The sequence below is a fragment of the Oreochromis niloticus genome, linkage group LG14 (assembly GCF_001858045.2).
Source record: "Oreochromis niloticus isolate F11D_XX linkage group LG14, O_niloticus_UMD_NMBU, whole genome shotgun sequence".
Lineage (NCBI taxonomy): Eukaryota > Metazoa > Chordata > Actinopteri > Cichliformes > Cichlidae > Oreochromis > Oreochromis niloticus.
Genome location: NC_031979.2, coordinates 9,722,381 through 9,743,648, shown reverse-complemented (window position 1 = coordinate 9,743,648; position 21,268 = coordinate 9,722,381).

Genomic DNA, 21,268 nt, shown 5'->3' with positions numbered 1-21,268 from the left:
GAGTATACTGGAGTATATGTCTAGGTTTTTTCAGGGGTTTCGTGATGGTATTTGGTGGGATCCCCAGTGAAATGTCTGCCTTTTGGGTAAATTGTTGCATTAAGTTTAACAAAACTGGTCAATAGCTCCTTTGTGGATCGATGAACACGAAAGGGGCAAATGTTTATCTGGAATTGGGTATCTGCTGGACTCCATTAAAACGTGTCTCTGTGACCAGCAATAGGTTTTGTCCTTGATCGTTTCACTTATTTACACATTATGAGATGTGAGTATGCATAGCATGTATAGCGAAAGACAAAAGATGATAGAAAAGCAGAACTTATTTTTACCTTTCTCCTTTGTTCCTGCTCTAAATCCTAAACTCGACCGCAGGGAATTTGCATTTAAAAAGGTATACAGTGCAGTGAAGATAAAGTGTGAGGCAGGGGATATTTTATTGTTGTAAGTCATCATATCTGCTGTCTATATGAATTAATAAAAGAACTCCAGGGAAAACTCGAGAGGGCTAATAGAAGAACTGAATCTTAACGAGATTCGAAAATATTGTGCTTTTGATTTTTGACAGTTTTGTCAGTCTTACTGTTGGGCTACTGTTTTCATGAAGCGTACAATGCCCATGGGTCTTCTGTATTATCAATATTCTGGATACAATGAAATGTTCCATGTCAATGTATAAGCTGGAAGAGTTGTCTGGGTCCAGATGAATGCAAATCCTGTCCCTTCAAGCAAATACTGGGGATTACTTCTGCACACTGTTGTGTACTTATCATCATATGCTAATCCACTTTCTTTGCACACAAAGTCTTACGCACAGTTTGAACCAGACCAATATTTGTTTGCCATTTGTTATCCTGGTGATACAGAATGACATAGATACACTGAATTTTTAGAACAGTGATGTTAGCAAATTACAAATGTCAGCAACCATCAGATAGACCTATGCTGAATAACAGTGGTATATTTTTTTTAAGTTGGCAGTCACACATTTCATTAAAACTGGAACTGACATGGCAAAAAATAATAATAATTTAGGGATCCAACCTTTGAATTTCAAGCTTCACTTTCAATGTAATTGAGGCCCACAGCAGTGAAAATACCTCTTATTTGGAAGGTGTCAGAGTCTTGTCAGCTGATAGAGGAAATGTGTATTTGTGTGTATCCAAGTGGAAGCGCACACAAGAGTGAATGACCAAGGTTAGGAATACTAATGTTTAGAGATGGAGCAGTAGAAGGAGTCCTGTCTCCTAAAAATTAATTTTTCAATTTCTATTAAACTGCATTTTCAATCACATTTGAAGGGGACTGCATTTTCTCTAAGATTACATTTATTTATGACATTGAAAAAAAAAAGATAAATGTCTCCGTGCTACTTTTGCCCTTCTGCCCAAACCTTCTGGGTGTTTTTCTGCAATATATAATAAATGGCATGTAATGCATGTTTGTCATGTGGCGCTTCAAATGCATACAAATCTCTTTACCTGAAGCAGACAGAGTCACATTAATAGTGTCTATCCAGTGATGTTCTTTTCCTTTTGATTAACACAGTCTGTTTCTTGTGATGATTTCTTTTCTTCTTCTTTGTGTTGCAGACATTAAAGATAGTGCTCACACTGGCACTATAACCTATCAAAACACAAGATCTGGCTTTCTGATTTTCTTTATTATCTTTAACTATGTAAAATGATCATATTCCATCCGTCTACATTCAGTATGTCTCCTGGAAATGCAGCACTTACAGCAAGAATTTATACACACAGCATAATTCTGTTTCCTGCCTACTTATCCATGGTTACCATCCCACCAACCCTGATGGCTCTTTGATTACATTTCCTTCTTCTTCTCTCTGTCCCTCACACTTAAAAGCTTTCTGAGTGTGTAATTCCAACCTGTTTGATTAGAGCATTTAGAGGAAAGCACCAACAGTGGTAATGGTACGGGAAATGTGTATTGGTTTCTATAATCCTTAGGTATATGCAGTTTAATGTGTAAACATATGAACTATAGAATAAGTGAGTTGTGGCAATATATTCAACTTTTAAAGAGTTAAGTTGAATGCTAAGTGCACTACATTGCGTAACACCTACAGGAGGAAATCCCTGAAGCTTCCGGTTCAGTTTTTCTGCTGATGTTAATGCCAGGGGAGGTTTTCTTGCAATCTCACGATGCACCTCAGCGTGGGATGACCCCACTCTATAACTCAGTGCTTCAATTTAGGTGCTTGGTTTCATGGCTGTGGGTTTCGTGGCTTTGGGTTTGAAAAAACTTAGTGATTAAGAGGTGTTGCTCAGTATTTTTGTCCATATGGTGTCTTCTCTTGTATTCCCTCTCCATTGCATGCTCTTATCCATCCATCTTCTTCTGCTTATCTGGGGCCAGGTGGCATGGGCAGCAGCCTAAGCAGGGAAGCCCTCCCTCTCCCCGGCCACCTTCTAAAGCTTGTCGGGGGGGAACACCAAGGCATTCCCAGGCCAGCCTTGGTGTTCCCCCGGTGCATGCATGCTTTTAATCTTCTTTAAAATGATAGAGGATTAAATGATTTTTTCATCAGTGTTAGCAAACATCAGGTCAATCATGGTCACATCCATTCATGCAGACTTTGTGGACCTGTATCCAGTTGCCTAGTCTTTCTAATTTTTGAAAAAATATGTTTTATTGTGTTTCTTTAGAATCGTTGACTGAGTAATTAGTGGTCCCACCATCCATTCCTCTATTAGCTGATATGCTTCAACAGTCTCTCTGTATGAGTTATAATAAATTAAAGTCAGGTGGCAGTTTTGTAGTGAGTATATTTTACACAAAAACAAAACATCTACTTGTCATGGAGAAAGAGTTTACATTATGCTATTAAAATATTTAATGTTGACTGTCAAATTTGTTCCTGGTTTAGCTCGAACAAATCTAATTGACAGTCTTTTCGCCAGCCTCAACCTTGAGTGCACACATCAGTCACGCCATATAGTGGGATGTAATTTCAGTATGCCAATCAAGGATATTTCATTTTGGCTGTGTTTTCCAATTTACTGCTATTGGCATATAAGTCATACTGAAAATCTGCATACTTGCTGTGCACAGCTGTATGATTTTCCCTGATGACACAAGACTGAAGTTTGCATCATGAAACCTGAAGCACTGCAAACCCGGCTCACTGAAAAATGTAACTTGGCTGCCTGTAATATGAGACATATCCTTGCACTGTATTCCTTTTGTATTGTGGTTTACTCCATTGCTCTTTGTGATTTTGAATCAATATACCAGTGTTATTAAGGACTAAAAATATGTCATCTCAGCTTTAACACGCTCGTCAGGGGACTATGACACTACACTTCTTTATTAGATCCCAAATGAGCTTTTTACCACCAAAAGGGAGTCTTATACTGGCTGCACACCATTAGGAAACCTGGCACATAGAGCCTCAGCAGTGGTCCATGTCCAGTTTACTCTGTGTTCAAAGACTGACATCAGTCTTAGCAGAATAAAGGATGGTTTGTCAGCAGCCCTGGTTTACACAGATAACTTTTTGACCTTAACACCACGCACACGCACACAGAGGAACACACACAATTTCAAAGCTATAATTTGAGAGGAACAAGTGTTGCAACTAGACACTCACAGAAATAAACAACACCCAGTCCGTCATTTGAGCGACAAAGACATGCTGCATGAACACAAAGAGTGTCCTCCACCACTGTCCTCCATTTTATTTACAAGGGTGACAAGCACAGATTAATGATCAGTGGAATGATTGTGAAAATTCGAAGGTTGTACAGCTTGGTTTGCTAAACCTATGGCAAAGTAGACCATTTTCAGAGCTGGTTAACAATGATTCACTTGCATTTAGGGGTCCTGTATCCCATGATATTGACCCATGCTGTGTTCACTTCAATAGCAGATAAACGTCTACAAAATAGATCAATATTGTGTATTAGCACCTTTGGTTTTCTTTTCTGACAAAACATATGATGTGAAAGAGGTGTAGCCTGTAGTTTTTAGTTGATGCCACTCCCTGCACAACAGTAGTGAGACTTTGGTTCACTTTGCAGCCAACAAGTCCAACGTTTTCCTGATTCACTTCAGTTCAATTTTATTTACATGCAGCCAAATCACAACAACAGTTGCCTCAAGACGCTGATGGATGCTGGGGTCTGCCAAGGATGCTCCTTTTTAACTGATCTAATCATAATTCTAATCATTCAAATCAATTGGGGGGGGGGGTTGCAGATGAACCATTGAACCATGACCTCCACTTTTCACTAGGGTGGTTTGCAGGTGAGTGTGAAGTTTCTGGGATTAGCCAGTTAGCACCTCCAAGTCTCAGGCCATGGTATTCAGAAAACAGTGGAGTGCCCACTCCAGGCAGGGAACAAGATGCTGCCTTAAGTGAAGGCATTTAAGTGTCCTGGGGTCTTGTTAATGAGTGAGGGAGAATGAAGCGAGAGCTTGACAGACAGATTGATGCAGCATCTGCAGTCATTGGGGCTGATCAGGAGTGGTGAAGAGAGCTTCGATTTACGAGTTGAACCATGTTCCTACCCTCACCTTCAGGCTGTCTTTCAGAGAAAGAATAAGAAGCTCAGTTATTCAAGACAGGCTTGGAGTAGAGTAGAATGCCTCCTGGATACTTCCAAGGCTCCAGGGCATGGTGAAGAGGTTCCATCTCTGGTCTGACTGGTGTGTTTATTTCAATTATTTTATCTTTTGGTCAAAATGACCCAAAATTACCATAAATATGTACATAATTGTATCTTTACAAAAACTAACAGTAGCTGCCAATCTTTTCTCCTTTAGATAACATTAAAAACAGCAAACAATGATTTGAGAGCAAACATTTTATAATATCATTATTTTGCTGTTATGATTGCTTCTTACAGTAAATTCCTTTTGGAGTCCGCAGGGATGCCATCTGGTAATTCATGTATGTTCAATATGTCTGTAAGATGAGGGTTTAAAAGTGAAATAATTCCAGTGGGTTACCTTAAAGACCTTAAGGAACTTTAATATGAGATAGGGGTTAGTCTTCCTAGTATCACTCTCAACAGTAAATATGCACTCTTCCTCTGTCTGTTTCTTTTCAACTGACTGAAGTAATGACCTCTCTAGTGAGCATCTTTCTCCAGCTCTATAATGATTTCATCATAGTTAAGGGACATTTCCCTCCAGAATAACATTTGACCTTAATATAAACTTCTAGTGAAGGTATAACAATTTCAGGAATCCAGCCTCACTTCATTTCCTCTGAGCTGAATCTCCACACTGTTACAGGCACCTCTACTATTGCTCTGATTTAAAGCTTTTTGATAGTTGGTTTAATCACCCTGATCATTTAAGTGGAGAAAGTGAATGCTTGTGTGAGTGTTAGAGTAACATGGCGGTTCACCTCTTTGGGACTCCATAGCGAATTCAGGTGAAATATATGTATATCTTCTTGTATGGAAAAGCCTATGAGATGTCGCGGCACATTCATGCGCACCTCATTCAATGGATCATATTCAGTTGGCCAGGCAGGTTAAAATGGGGCTTGTTTACCTCTGTTGAAATGTAGATATTTGCCATTACTTCATTTTTTTTAACATCTTTTTAGATTTACAAAAAAGTAAATCTACAGAAGGGAAACCATTCATACATCTGATTTTCATTTTCCATATACCTAATAATGTTCTGTAATATCAAGAAACTTAACTATATATGGTGGGGAATTGTGAAAACTGATCTCTTATAGAAACTGATATCGTGCTCAATTTCTTTTCTCAATAGTCTCAGATTATTTTCTGGGACTCCAGAAGATCATAGTCATGTGTGTTAAAGGAGTGAAAAGGGGAAAACGAGCAAAAGGTGTTTCTGAGAAAATTTGGTAAATAATTATTATTTGCCCTGACACCGTAATTTCATGATGCTTATTTGATGTATGTCAAAATAATAAATAAAAATCCAAGTAGGACTCTGAAAGTGTTTTTGCTCTATATGAGCTCTTGGTGTTCACAAAGTATCTTTCTATTTATCCTGGCTGGCTCACCTGCTGGATCTCCAACTGGCTACATTATTTGTGTTGATCAGTTTATTACAATGATGGGCAAATAGCTATTCTCTTGTATTTGTTCACTTTTTGGCAAGGATCTCTGAGCCACAGCCAAAGGTAGATATTTACATAACTGCCAGATACACACACACACACACACACACACACACAAGCACAAAATCCTCCACATTAAAAGAGGTTATTCACAAGAATTTCACCAGCGAGCTTAGCGACTGCCATTAGCAGTGATGCCACGGCCAAACCTACTGAGCAGCTTGAAACAGCAGAAGGACGCTGACTGGAACCAGTTGGGCGATGGCAGACTCGTAATCTGTCCAAAACGGGATGTATGAGACTTGCAAAGGGCGTGATGCTGTGAAAAAAATGAAAAAATAAGGACACAGTGGATTTGATGATGAGTCAGAGAAAACAAGAGAGTTCCTGACTCGATTTACATATTATGTAATTTCCAGGACTAATCTGTGATCATTAGCATTAATCTTGACAAACAGTCAGAGATCCCAGTATGTTTCAATAATGTTATATCATGCAGAGACTGGCAGCTGCAGAGGACATTTGTCAAAATATTACAGAATTACTGCTTTGCTTGTGTTTAGAACACAACACAGAGAAACAGAGAAAAGATTGTTGGAGCACGTGTACGTAGACTGTTTATAAAAGACAAGTGTAGCCACTGTGATTCAGCTCACTGCTTTCTCAACTGAAGTCATATGTTGTCATATGTTGCTATGTTTTGGAAGCAGAATTGATTATATTTGATGGACTTTTAGATATTGTTGGAAAGCGTGGTGAGTATTCTGTAATAGCTGCAGTCATGGCCAAACGTTTTAGCAGTGGCGCTACAGCCGTGCAGAGGAAAACTTTGCTCTAGCAAAGGTGCAAATAAAAGATTATGAAACTTATTAGATCCTGGTTATTGTTTTTTGTTTTGTTTTGTTTTGTTTTGTTTTCATGAAAAAGGATCCAAATGTTATTTTTAAAACACTGAAAAAGATCAAATAAAATACTGTATAAAATTTACTGTGTGAAATACTCATGTCACTCACAACAGTGGCTTCCTTAATAATGTGTAATGTTTATGCTACTAATACTACCACTCATGACAATAACAATAACCCTAATAATAATTCAAATCAGAGTTTTGTGTCTTGATGGAGCACTGAAAGGCACAACAAAAGACAAGAAAGATTAAACCATTTATGTACCAGGGGTATTTTTATATTTGATTCTAAGCAGACTGACTTTGTTTGACTCCAGGCTGAAGTGGTCATTCCAGCAACTGCAGTATTCAACACATCTGCTCTGGTTGCTAAACACCAACTCCAATTAATCATGTAACACTAAGGATGGAAATATTTTCAGAAAATGACTTGTTTAACCCGTCGTATCCTGTTACAATAACATGGTTAAACTCAGTGAACTCTTTAACGAAACCCATTCTTTCACAAATGTTTGCTAAGGCAGACTGCATGTCTCGGTGCTTGGTTTTATTTAACTGTGACAAAGATTAGTCAGATAAGTTAGCTGCAGGTTTGAAGATTTTGTGTATCTTAATTGGCTCTCAGAAACATGCACAAAGAATTCCAACAAAGTTTATAAATGTTTGTAGGAATTGATTTGTCTCTGAATCAGAACATGATGCCGTGTCCATTTTACTGTAGGTCTCTCTGTGAGTACTGCCATTCCCTCAGCAGCCTTTCAGGCAGTAATTTTGGAAAATAGACTGATTCCCCTGCTCCACTCTGAATAATTTCATGCTGCACTTATGCTTGAAAACAAACGTCAGTGGCAAACAGGAAAATAAAGAAACAGGCATGGCAAGAAAGATAACTAAGATAACAGCCACACAACCAACTTCATTAACGTGGTGATAAATGAAACTTTAGGAAGATTAATGCAGATTTGGTCCAGTTTAACAATTAAAGTCCTAACATTACTATTATTCTATTATTATTATGAATATTAGACATTTTATTCTGTAAGAAAAGATTAAATGTCAGTCAGATAGTACATCCACACACCACACTGTGATGTTCTTATATTATCAGTAATAAAAACCATGGCACACTCTACTAAAGTCTTACGTACTTTTATTTATTCTTTCATCTAAACACAATGACACACTTTAGTTTACAATAAGGTTATTGATTGGTTTGGATACATTTGTTCTATTTGTGAGCATGGACATTTAGTTTACTTATGTATGTATGTATATAATTCATTTGTTATTTTTGTGTGTCATAGTGGTCTGATCAGCTATTACGTATATATACCCTTGTGTGTCATTTCCTGGTTAGGTCAGTTATGTTTGTTTGGACAGACAGTGGTTTCGTCAAGTTCACATTTCTTTTGCCTGAGTTCAGTCTTGTTTCTTTGACCTCTTTTATGAGCTTTGAATTTATCTTTTTTTTGTAAATATATCTTTTTGGGTTAATTTAAAAAAAAAAAAAAGCCTGTTTTTTTAATAATTCCTGTGAGTCCTCCTCAAATCAGTCCATCACAGGCTGCAAGATAACAATCCTCAGAATGTCCATTTTGAGGATTTTTATACTCAAATGTTTATCAAACTTTCCTTCAAATCAGAGAATCAAACATGTTTTAAAAATTCACGGCGTTCTCCAATAAAGTATCCTGAGATCCCAAAAGTGTAGCAGCCTCAGCATTCAGTCAAAAGCCAAATACAACTGTAACATTTCCCTTTTTAGATGCACATCGTCTTCACTACAGTGTCTCAGAAATACTACACTCTCGCCAGCGCTTTCAAAGGAGCTGAATCGACCTTCTTTATGGCTCAGAGCACAAAAGGAAAAGGGTGGGAGGAAGACGAGCACTACTCAGAAAAAACAGAGACAGTAAAATTTGAAAACGGGCTTTGATTTTGTTTTTGTTAGGAAGAAAATGCTCTGCCTGCATAAAATGCTGTGGTCAAAAAGTAGTGTAAAAACACAATGGGTAGAGGGGAAATGATTAAATGAGAATCAAGTAACACTGAAGAGAGGTAAAATGAAGGAAAGCAGAAAAAATAAAAGCTGGAGTAAAAATAGACTGAATGCTGTACTGTGCAGGTCATGCAGAGAACAGACATTAACTGACTTTTTCCCCCCAAACTACAGTAAATAATGATAATAATGACATAATATGTGTTTCTCACTCTTAAAATAATGCTTGTTGATAGTGCAACTACACATACGATAAATATTTGCATTAATGATATTTTCTAATGATAATGATTCTTTTGAGTTATCCTGTTTCTAATATATTAATATTGTGTGCACCACTGGGGACAAATTACAATTTATGACTAGAGGACAATGCTTGTATTATTTAACCTCCTAGGACCTGCCGTCTACATATGTGGACATCACATTTTTGGTTGTCTAGACCAAAATACAAAATTTTGCTCAACAAGGGCCTGATATTCACTTACGAGGACATTATACTGCCACTGTTCTATTGAAATTTAAAGCGAATGTCCTCATATGTGGATCTAATTTTTCTCAGAAACAAAAATCAGGTAATTCTTTGTTTTTTACATTGATCAGGTTCCAATCAACCCAAATAGCAAAGAGAAATAAAAAATGCATGCCATGAAACAGTCTGGGTCTTAGGAGGTTAATGCTATTGTAAAAAAAAATCTTACTAACTCATGTCTTATTTTGAGTATTTACATTTTAATTTCAGCCATTAATACAAGGCCTAGGTACTTCATCGTGAAGCCTAAATTTACATCCACTGACTTCCTTTGACGTTATTATACTGGCAATAGTTAGTGCAGTAATTATGGAGACTAACAGATATAGACTGTATCTAAACAATGGGTGGAATTGCAGTTCTAGTTATTAATATATTATTTTTGTAAATTTTTGGATTACCACATGAAAAAAAAGGTCAAATATATTTTTCTGCAGTTTATAGAAAACGAGAAAATTCTTCACTTTGAAGCCTTTGTTGCCAGCTTAATTTATTGTCAGGGTCTGTGAGGCAGAAAGAGGCACTGGGACATTGTTTTTTAAGAGGTGGTGAGTGATAGAGAAGGGTATCGGGCTATTGCGCTTTCACAGCAAAGAGGAGACTCACAGCACTCTGGCCACATATAAAAATTGTGAGCATTTGTTCCCTTGCAATAAAGCTTCTCTTCCAATATTTTACAGCATTTGTTTTATGTGTACTTTGTGGAGGTATGAAGTGAGAGCAGAAGATGTAAAAAAACAAAACAAAAGACAAAAAAATGTATTTGATGTGGCAACTTGTGGGCCTTTCTGGAGATCAATAATATACTGACTGCAGCATTTCTGGATGGCTCTGTATTACTTCAGAAAAAGACTGCTTGTTTGATTTGTTATGATGAAATCTTGATCTAAAGCCTATTAGAGTATTTGATATACTAGTTCATAATTTGATTATAAACTTCACTTAAACGAGTTCAGACCACACACACACACACACAGGCATGATTTTCCCAGTCTCATGTTTTACTTGTAATCAATTCGATAACAATATAAATTTATAAAACAATATAAAGTAAATTGTCCCTGTCCCTGTATTTCATCTAAAAATGCAATATTTCAAATATTCTGACACAGCAGAGACATAAGAAAACAGTGCTCATTTAATCAGAGTAATTTCACTAAACTCATAATTTAGAAGCTGCAGAGACATTAACCACAGTGGCGGAAATCACCCCAGATCACTGCAATGGACTGGTGAGTTGTCTTGACAGTCAGTGACACAGCATTCAATAAGCATTTTGGAAAATGATGGAAATGCGAGAAAGATAAACTAGGAATGACTAGGTTTTCTTGAGATAAATGAAAAGTTACATAGGGTTAATGAGTCATCTGCTAAAATTCCCAACGGGGAACTCTCTGTCTGACTGATTGTCTCATGTGCACCTGTTGTCGAAACTGTCTGAAAGTAAAGTCTGGAGAGTCTTCTTTTACATGTTATGTTCCAGGCTCTGCAATTCCTGCTTCATGCCTCTCGTTCCTCTCTCAATCATGGCATGACATTCTTGTCCAGATGTTAATGTTTTGCACCATAATTGCTGCATGTCAGAGAAGTGTAGGCACAGAGACACCGTTCCCACATCCCAGCTGTGTGCTGTTGGACACCTGCTGTGCTTCACAGAATACCATCTCACTCCCTGTGGTGGGATTTGTTGGTGCTCCTTTATGCTTTCCAACTCGAAGTGTGTTTCAAATTCATGTTAATAAAGTTGCCAGACTTTACCGTGGGCTATCCTGCTTTTACCAGGATATCTAATGGTCAACTTCCCTTTTGCTAATACTATGCATATATTTGACTATAGGGACTATTTGGTTCCTCGAGACACTATTGGAATAATAACCTCGACACATATTTTCAACCTAAACCTAAAATACTGAAAAAAAAATCATTTTAAGTCACGAGTGAACCAGCACGATCAACAGAACTCACCTTCATGAAATGGAGTCATTAACATTGCTATTTGTGTGGAAAAAAACAAGTCACCTTCCAAGTCAAGAGTAGAAATACATAAATATACAGATGACAGCCTGAAACACATTTGAAGTATCCTAGAACTGCAGCATAGGCAGTATGTAAATAACATGGCTTATCTCTCATTTTCCAGAATCGCTATAAACATTACTGAAGCTAAACTGTAACCTTTTGTGAAACTGAAGTTTTCCACTGCTGTTTGATTAATTTCAGGCTTTTCATTGGCATTACAGAAGAAACTAATAGGCTGTAAAACAAAAACTGCAGATAACAGATTTTGTTAAAGTTCAAGCTTTAGAAGAGTTCAGGCAATTACAAGAATGCGAAGCGTTGAATATCAGACAGTGATTATCTGGTGGCTGATCCTCTGTTGCCTGCATTAACTTTCTTTACATCTGGGTGCAGTTCCTGTGTTGTAGCTTGCTGTTTTAACATTTTCAAATATAGCAGGTTGTGCTTTGGATAGAGCTATAAGTTTTTTTATTTGAAGACAATATCTATAGAAATTCACTGTCTAATGGGGTAGGGGTGATCCTGGTGGACTGAAACAGCTACAGTAAAAGCCTCACATCTGATTTCATCACGCTTTTCATTCAAGCCTTCCACTAACATCTCTATCATCATCTCTTCACAATAAAACAATAAACTGGTTTATTTGACTTTAATTTTAGACTCATGGACATCATTTTGTTTGTCTACTACCTACTGGCTACATGCAGGTTTTTTTCTCTGCGTAATGTGTGGCCAAGCTGAACTGGTGAATATTTGTAGCACTGAAGGTAACTTCCGTAAATGTGGCCTTCAGCAGGGTACGTCTGCTAGCCTGAGTGTGAACTAGGGTTCTGTATGCAACCTTTTCACTGTAGACATTTTGAATCATAGCAGGAAAAGTAAAGCTGAGACAAAGTTTGCAAAGCTGCATGTCCAATAACCAATTCTATGGAAGAAGGCACTGAAGTCCAATAATTCCAATAATGAACAAGCTGACACAACAATAGAGCCACTGGCTGGAGCTCTTTTAAATTACCAATTAGTTGTACCTGTGCTTTTAAATGTTGAACATAACTGTTTTGGGAGGTTTTCTGCACACAACATTAGCCGTCCTCATTATCCCATAAACCACTGTGTGTTTGTGATTTTCACAAATGTTTATGATTGCCCTCTTCATCGGAAGCAAGTTGGGTCATCAAATAACCCTTATGAGAGTCAAAAATACTGTGCACTGATCCATACAAGCTATCCGGTCTTTAAGTGATGATGTGATGAATCCTGCTTCCGGGCCCAAACTACCCTGCGTTTAATAAGGCCTTTGTGTTTTTAACATGTTTTAATGCTCTTGCTCTATTTAATTTCAAAAAGTCCCTAAACCAGTCAGTGATCACTGTCGGCCTCTCTCGGTTTTTATTACCAGTATATATTTTAAAGCTCAGTTTTTAAAACCTTACGATATAATTAAAGCCCAGCCTATGCAGCAGTATATGAATGACTAACCTCGTATTGTGGACAGATCATTCGAGTTGTTCTCCTGACTGAAGTTTGGTCGGTTAAAAGCATCCTGCCATGTGATTGCGTTTGTCCCTGACCATCGGGAACCCTCATGTTAACTTTTATCGAGTGGAAAAAAGTTCATCCTCCAGCTTCACTGTTTATATTATGCTAACATAGCTGTGTCGCTACCGATCACATAGCACATCGTTATATATCAGCTAGCCAAACTTTAGTAACCCTACAAAACATCACTGCTGTTTACTTTCCTGTCTTCATTTATGTTGGAAGTGACAGCAGTACGTCTTAAATTGTTTCATAAATCTCTCAGTCAGAACATGGTATATTATATTTAGATGGAAACTATCGAGCTAACTCCCTGCTAACGTCTAACTCCATTAAATTTAATAAATTCCATTTTCATGGATGCCTGGATGTTAAACTTAATTGTTACACCTGGTAGAGCAGCCACAATTACAACTTTGTTACAGATGAAAGAATTTAGACAGTTTTTCAACTCTCAGTGATCCCACGGTGATCGTTTGCCTTAGGGATCTGCAGCGGAGTTTGGGCCCAGACATGGCTAATGACGTCAGACTTGAAGACTGGATTGCAGCTAATCAGTAATTACAGCAACACTTGGCCACAAGACTAAAGAAATGGTAAATTACAGACTTTCCTCAGTTCACAAGCATAAAGTATAAACCTTGCTTTATAACAATGCACATAGCACATAGTTTTAGTCTTACGTCTATTCCAAAAAGGCTTCTAAAATTGCAGAATTGTTTGCGCTGACTGTTGATCTTATATTTCTGCCACCTTTGACAGATTCTGTGAATAATTTAGTTTTACTCTGTGAACTTCTTTCTCAGCCAGTTAAAAGACTCCCAGTGACTTTTTAACCTGCTGAATATGTATATATTACAGCATCAAATTCTTCCTCTACTACAATAAAATTATAAAAGATTTTATTGGCTTGTGGCTCATCATCCTGTCGTCTCTGGTCACAGCAATGTGCACTGTAATGCTTAACTGTGACAAGCTGATTCAATCTCAGAGGTAGTTCTCCTGCACAGAGTCAAGAGTAACAGCTCAATCCACTTCTCTTCTGCGTACGAGATGACTGGCTTTATCACAATCTATCGCATGTTTCCAGGTTGTTAAGTAGAGTGCTGTGTTATGTGGACAAACACAGTGGCTTAATTAATTGCTCTTTAACCTGTAAAGAAACCCGCAGGAGTTTCTACCATTTACTGAAGTGTGATCTGGAAACATTTGCAGTAAGCACTGATTATCCCCTGAAGAATGAAAACCTCTGCACCATGCTCATCATCAACTGTTGTGCAGAGGTTCTACTAGATGTCTATGAGCTTCTTTTTATTTATTTTATTTACTTAGTTTTAAATACAGAGTATATGCTATTCCGTCTGTGGTGAGGGAAATGTTTTTAAAGTCTTTAATAAGGCTTCCTTTCCCCTTTGTCTAATTCTTTCAAGGCTGCTGACACAATCCAGATGATTTATGTCTACAAAATATGCGCATTGTGCCTTAGTTAATAATGTAGTTCATGGTGTTGGTAGAATTTAATGAGAGTTTTTCAATAAAGAGCTTGTCAAAAAATGATTTTTTTGAAACAACATTTAGCTTTCAAAGAAATGTTGTAATTTCAAAGAGGTTTTAAACGAGGGTTCTTTTGGGAACTCAGCTATCGCCATTCTTGCTCTTTGTCTTATGCAGTCTTGTTTCTATAAGGTATCTTTGTACTGAGATAAGAGTGTGGAGTGTGAGGACAGATCCTGAGAAAAAGAACCATCTTTTCATTTTACATAACAGGATGTTGCAAAGGATGAACAATCGCTATAATGCACTAGCAAACACACTAACACACACACACACGCTCACGCACTGATATGTACACAACAATCTCGGTCCAATTTTTGTTTTGTTACTGTAACATCTGTGACTCTACAGACAACAGCAGACTCCTACACATTTTAAGTGTTGATTTTCCACGGAGACTCCGGATGGATACGCTCTGATTTTTCACAGTAGTGTTCCGATGAGATCATTTCATGGTTTAGAAAGCTGTGCGTGCTTCTGTGTGTGTAGGTGTTTGTTTGTGGATGCGTGTGTGTGTGGAGGGTGGGGGGCTATAATTGTGTTTGCGTTCTTATCTTTCTTGTTTTGTTGGTGCGAATGGCTAAAATTATACTGTAGTTAAAAAATACATACAGAAATGACGAAGTCAGCTGATTTGAGCTTAAAATCAGATTGGTTTGCAAATAGAAATGGCTTTTAAGTGCTTTTGCATCTCCCCTATTCCATATTGACTCCTCTAACATGCATTAAAACATCTAGCTCTAGCTGTAAGGACATATTCAAGGAGAAAAGAGCTTCATTACTCAGCCCGTTGGTATGCCTAGTCCTGAGAGGTTTGAAGAATCTCACATATCCAGATTGTTGACACTCGTGGTCATCTGGTATGAAATGTCACTGTGTTTGTCATAATATGGACTGTTAAGACCTCTGGCTTCACTAAATAGATCACCAAGACTTTCTTATGACGAGTCAGTGACAGGCAGCTGAGTGGAACCAAGCAGAGGGGAGAAATCAGTCAGTGTGACAGTTCCCGTCACACATCTCACACTCCTCACCCAAAAAGCAGGTGGAAAATGTATAATGTGTGTATGTGTCTACATTTGCAGGAAAGTCATTTAGCAGAAAAAAAAATCACTCTTGAGTTTGTTTTACACACAAAGGAACTTTTTTTTTCTAATTATGTACCAGAGCGGATCCCAGTGATCTCACAGGAACTTACAGCAAGAGTGTTTGCCGGCGAGAGACTTCATAAGAGTGCTTTAATTTTATTTTAATAGTATGTAAGAAAAAAAAAATTATCAGTACATGTGGGTTTCTGTATTTCCTGAAATAAAGAGGAATTTGAGGTGGAAAGAATGACAGTATAGAAAGATGCTCATTAGCAAAGAAGCAGCAAGTCTGCTTGGAGAGAGATGAAAAGAGCAAAAGGTAGATAAGAACAAAGGTGGACCTTCAGCTGCTGAACATGTCCATGAGCATCTCTGCTTGTGTTCATGTAGCAGGTATCTGTATCCTGTTTCTGGTTCAGCTACTCTCACTGGAGCAGAACGGTTTTTATTCAGCATGTCTCCCCACCTGTCTGATCCTATTAGACCACAACACGTCTGCTTAGCTGATCAGGGCTGGAACCCAGCAGAGTGTGAGCTGATGACTGTTGATAATGAAGAAAATGAGGATTAAATCACTCGGTAATAGAAATTAGATGAGTGCATGTGACAGCTCTGATATAATGGTGGTTCAGACCTGTTTTGGTTTTTTTTTTTTAAACAGGGCAAAGTACAGTAGCTCATATACAAATTAATTTCACATTATCCCATTATGCAAACATTGTGACTCCCTGTCTCCTCGACACTGCCACCTCCAACAAACAAGCACAGACAGACTTCCCTGTTCTGTCCTTCAGTCTCCTTCAGTCATGTCACTGCCTGTCTGTCTGCTTCATATCAGAGACCCCAATACATCCACAACTTTACATATAAATAATTTTTTTATGTGGCATAAAAAAGAAGATTTATCTTGAATTGAATAATGCGTTATTTATTGTGAACTCTTTTAAGTTGTGTTTTTATGAAAGAGCTGAGGAAAGGATATGGAGATAGGCTGATGGCTGCATTTGTGTTTAAGGAGTCAAAATTTCCCAGCATTCCCAGCATCCATTGAAGTTGCAGCTTGAGTAATTGTTCATCTGTATCTCCCTCTGCTCACTTTTCTTCTGCTTCCTTTTTTCTACCACCTGCTCCTTTTGACAGTCTTCCTAACTGAGCAGCTACAGACATTATGGTAACAAGTGTTAACCACTGTGCTGCTAGTTGTGAAAAGAAATAACATCAAATTATAAATGAGCCTCATTTGTGCAGCAGGTTCAGCTCAAGAGAGCCTGAACACAGACCAAAAGGTAAATGAGTAAATAAGGGTGATGAACAGACTCGATTATCTTTAACAGATGAGATTATTACATTGGAGTTTAAAGTTAATACGTTTCTTCATATATATCTATATATCTTTCTGCTGTCACATTTCATTAACCTTCACAATCATATAATTATTGACCAATTTCTTTCTTTTTTTCGTTTTTAAAGAATGACAAATACAGGTTTAAAATCAATGCTTTACTTTGCCTTCCGCTTTAAAGAGATGAAATATAATAACAAAGTTAAAGCAGTGGTTTTGTATGAATGATGGTGATTTACCGTCTTAACTGAACCTGTGGACATTGATTTTTTTCACTAGACGGGCATCGTTGTTATTCCTCTGGCATCAAATATTCCTGTTCTGTCAAAGCCACTGGAATCTCAGAGTTGCAAAAAGGTGTCCTTGGGCCTTGTAGTGTTGTAATACTCCAGGTCTTGATAACTGTGAGAAAGCTCACATTGAAACAGCTCTAATTACCAACTCATGACAAACAACAGGTATTTATCCAGAAGTATTTGGACAATGATATTCCATCCATCCATCCATCCATCTTCTTCCGCTTATCCGAGGCCAGGTCGCGGTTGCAGCAGCCTAAGCAGAGAAGCTCAGACATCCCTCTCCCCAGTCACCTCCTCCAGCTTGTCCGAGGGAACACCAAGGCTATCCCAGACCAGCCGACAGATATAATCTCTCCCGCATGTCCTGGGCCTCCTCATGGTGGGACATGCCCGGAACATCTCACCCATTAGGCATCCTTGTCAGATGCCCGAACCACCACAACTGGCTCCTTTCAATGTGGAGGAGCTCTACTCTGAACCCCTCCTGGATGGCTGAAGTTTTCACCTTATCTCTAAGGGAGAGGCCAGCCACCCTTCGAAGGAAGCTCATTTCTGCCGCCATGATTGTAATTTTACTTCTGTGCAGTGCTATAGTGGGGTTTACACCAAAAAACAGTGCAGACATCCAGCTTTAACCTCCCTCTCTATCAGTTTCAGGGAAACTTTAGATCTTCCATGATATTAACAAGACAGACGGGACGGCTCATTGAAGAGCCCCAATCATACAGGATGTTGTAGTCAACTGAGAGTTACTGCTGATGCAGTTCCTGTTGTTCAGATCCTGATTTTCAAATTATGTTCTTCATTGCAAGCTTTGTCAAGACTTCATAGGAAAGATCGTTTGATTTATTCTTGGCGGCAACTTGTGATGCAGTGCTCGCAAGCGCCGTTAGCGCTGTTAGTTACTGAGGATGTGTGACATTAATATGTGAAGCAATTAGTGGAGTTAAGTGCAAGAACAGTTAGCTTGTAATTAGCAAAGCACCATCTGTAGTTACCATGACGAGACATCGTGATCGGTGTGACTTCATTTTGTGAAGTCGAATATTTTCATGAATCTTACTGTATAGGCATTTTTATGATTTTGCCTGCAGTGTAGTGAACAGTAATAAAGCCCAGAATAGGTATGCATCTCACATACCTCTATGAACGTTGCTCATAGTCAGATTTCGCACCTACATCTCTGAGGGTTATACTTTTTATGACTTTGCCCATATTAGGAGTGCTAAGCTTGCTTACATACATTTGGAACCACTACACCTACATATATTTAGAAGTTGTTTGTGCAGGCCAAAGCGGAGGCCGGTACAGAAATGGGGAAGCTAAACCAGCGTAAAGGTTGTTATACAGAAATAGGAGAGGCAGATTATCACCCCAGATGGAAAGTAGCGGGCCAAGAGGATGGGACCAGCCCGTGTAAACTCGACACAGGAAACTGAGCTTTGACACCACAGTCGGGGACCCCTTTCACAGCTAAGAAACAGCAATGATGAAGTGAAGAAAAAACACTGTCATCTTAATCGCTAACTTTTGATTTACTGTATTTTTCTAGCTGTATATGCTTGTCTCATCTCTCTGTTCTCTCTATATTTGGGATGACCTCTGTTAGAACTGAATAAAGCTCCCTGCTGGAAATAAAAGGCCCAGTGACAGAGTCCAGTACACTTTAACTATATCTGAACCAGAAGGTGGTGCTTTGCTCTGCAGTCATTTGGCTCTCTGCTGGATGTAAAGCATAATGAGACCTCAAAGTCTTTAGGGAAGCTCTCATAGGTTTTTCATGCTAGCTGAGGGCTGCAGTGTTGCAGCGGAGAGCTCAAGTCTAATAAGAGAAAAACAGTCATAAATCAAATGTTCTCAGAACAGGCACAGGTAATCAGCTGGGGTCTGGTGTGGTGGAAAACACTGGGGTGGAGTCACTAGAAATAGACAGAGCAACTCTTTATTGAGGACACAGACCAACAGCAAAAGTAGAGCTCCAAGAGTCATTAGCATCAGACTACCACGGAGCATCTGTGACTTTACTGTAAATGATCCCTTTCTGGAGGATGCAGTGCAGAGCGGAGAGAGTGCTGTCTAATGTGGTGTCATATTTAGAGGTTAAATCAATAATTATCTTTTCTGGGCTGTATCCTGATACTTGATTGATGGAAGTTGAAGCTCACACTTTGGGAAGGAGTGCCGTCAGACATGATGGACTTTATTCATCATTACTCCCCATGTGATTTTTGCAGCGGTATTTACAGGAATGGTGGACACAGCTATACACTCACTGTCCATTTCCCATGACCTTTGGACAATTTTTCAGTTTTATTCTCTTAAATCTAGAACGCAGAAGGAACAATCTTACAATTATATCTCACAGTAAATGTACCAGAATATTAACCGTTCTCTTCACATTTCACCTCTATTTAGCATCACATTGGCTTTTTGCTTTGAGGGTTAAATGCCATCTAATGTGCAGACTTGCTGGGATGGACATTTCTCGCTCTCACACGTGCGTCTGTGATGAGGTGATGTCCAGAAAAGTTCAAGGCTGCAGCGCGTGTGTGAAAATGGCTACAGTTTGTTACCACTCCAAGCACCAAAAACGGGTGGCGGCAATCTGGATTTGAACAGGAGCTGCAAGCAACACCTCAAGATAACAGTTTAGAGCAGAGTCTGTGAAATAACTCAGAACTGACTCAACTCAACTATAAAGTCTGTGAAATTACCAGCTCTTAATATCGCCTCTCTCTACTCTTTTTTTCTGTATAATTTTCTTTCTTTGATCTTTCTGTCTTCAGTCGTCACTTTCTCGTTATTTCTTCTCTGTGTGCACTCTGAGGTGTGTTGATTATTTAACAGAATAGCTAAGCCTGACAAGTGTGTTCTGCACAATCCTGTATCTATAGTCCATCATCACTGCAAGGCTACATACTTCCTCATCAGAGGGACCCAACAACTTCTAATCACAGTCGGCACAGGCCGAAATTCATTAGAATTAGCTTAAGGATTTCACACTCACATTCAAAGGTTTGCCTGAGGACAGAAACACTGTGGGCTGGAAATTAATTATGAATCAGGACACTTAGCGGTCAGGAGCTTTGACCTTGGCGTTCAGTGTTAGACATGAGTGGACGGCGCTCACTGTTAAAAGAATCAGAATGTTTCTTTTGAATTAATGGGGGGGAATAAAGATGGCTTGTTCTGACTGACCAGGCCCCTGTAACAGCTGGGAAATTGCCTGGAATTAGTTAGTTTGATTAGAACGGCTACATTTACCTCATTTCTGGATTCATAGGACATCAGTGTCTTATTCCAGAGTTGGCAACATTCCGGTTTTTTTTCCTTTGAAGCATGCAAAGTAATTAATGTGAAATAACCAAGCTAATCATTACAAAGAAAAGTGTTTAATATTCAACATATTTCAGTTTTTATTTATACATATCTTTATATAGTTCACATTGAGAGAAAGCTGAGAGATAGTCAGTGATTATCACATGTGAAGGACTCAGGCTTTGACTGAAGATTAGTATTATGAGCCTGTTTCGAGGCTTTGCGGAGCACTGAAGATATGAAGAGGTCCATAAACCCTTAGGTATATCCACATGCACAGAGAGCTCTGATATCCTGTGGATGTGAATAATGCATAAAAGCGTAATACACTTTTCATCCATCTGGCCAATGATTTATTTATTTTTAATTTTTTTTTCTAAATCGAACTCGAACATGAAACGAATCTTCCGTCTGACAATCAGCACTCACTTCTCTGACAGCGGGTTATATTTTTCAATGCGCCGCTTCGTAGGATACCATCTAACCTTTGCTGCTGGCGTGTTATCATAAAAGCACTCCAAACTGTAAATGAACACAGTGATGGAAACAGGTGGGGGAATGTAAATAAACTCTGAGCACAATCCCCCAGTGACAAGGGGTCCTG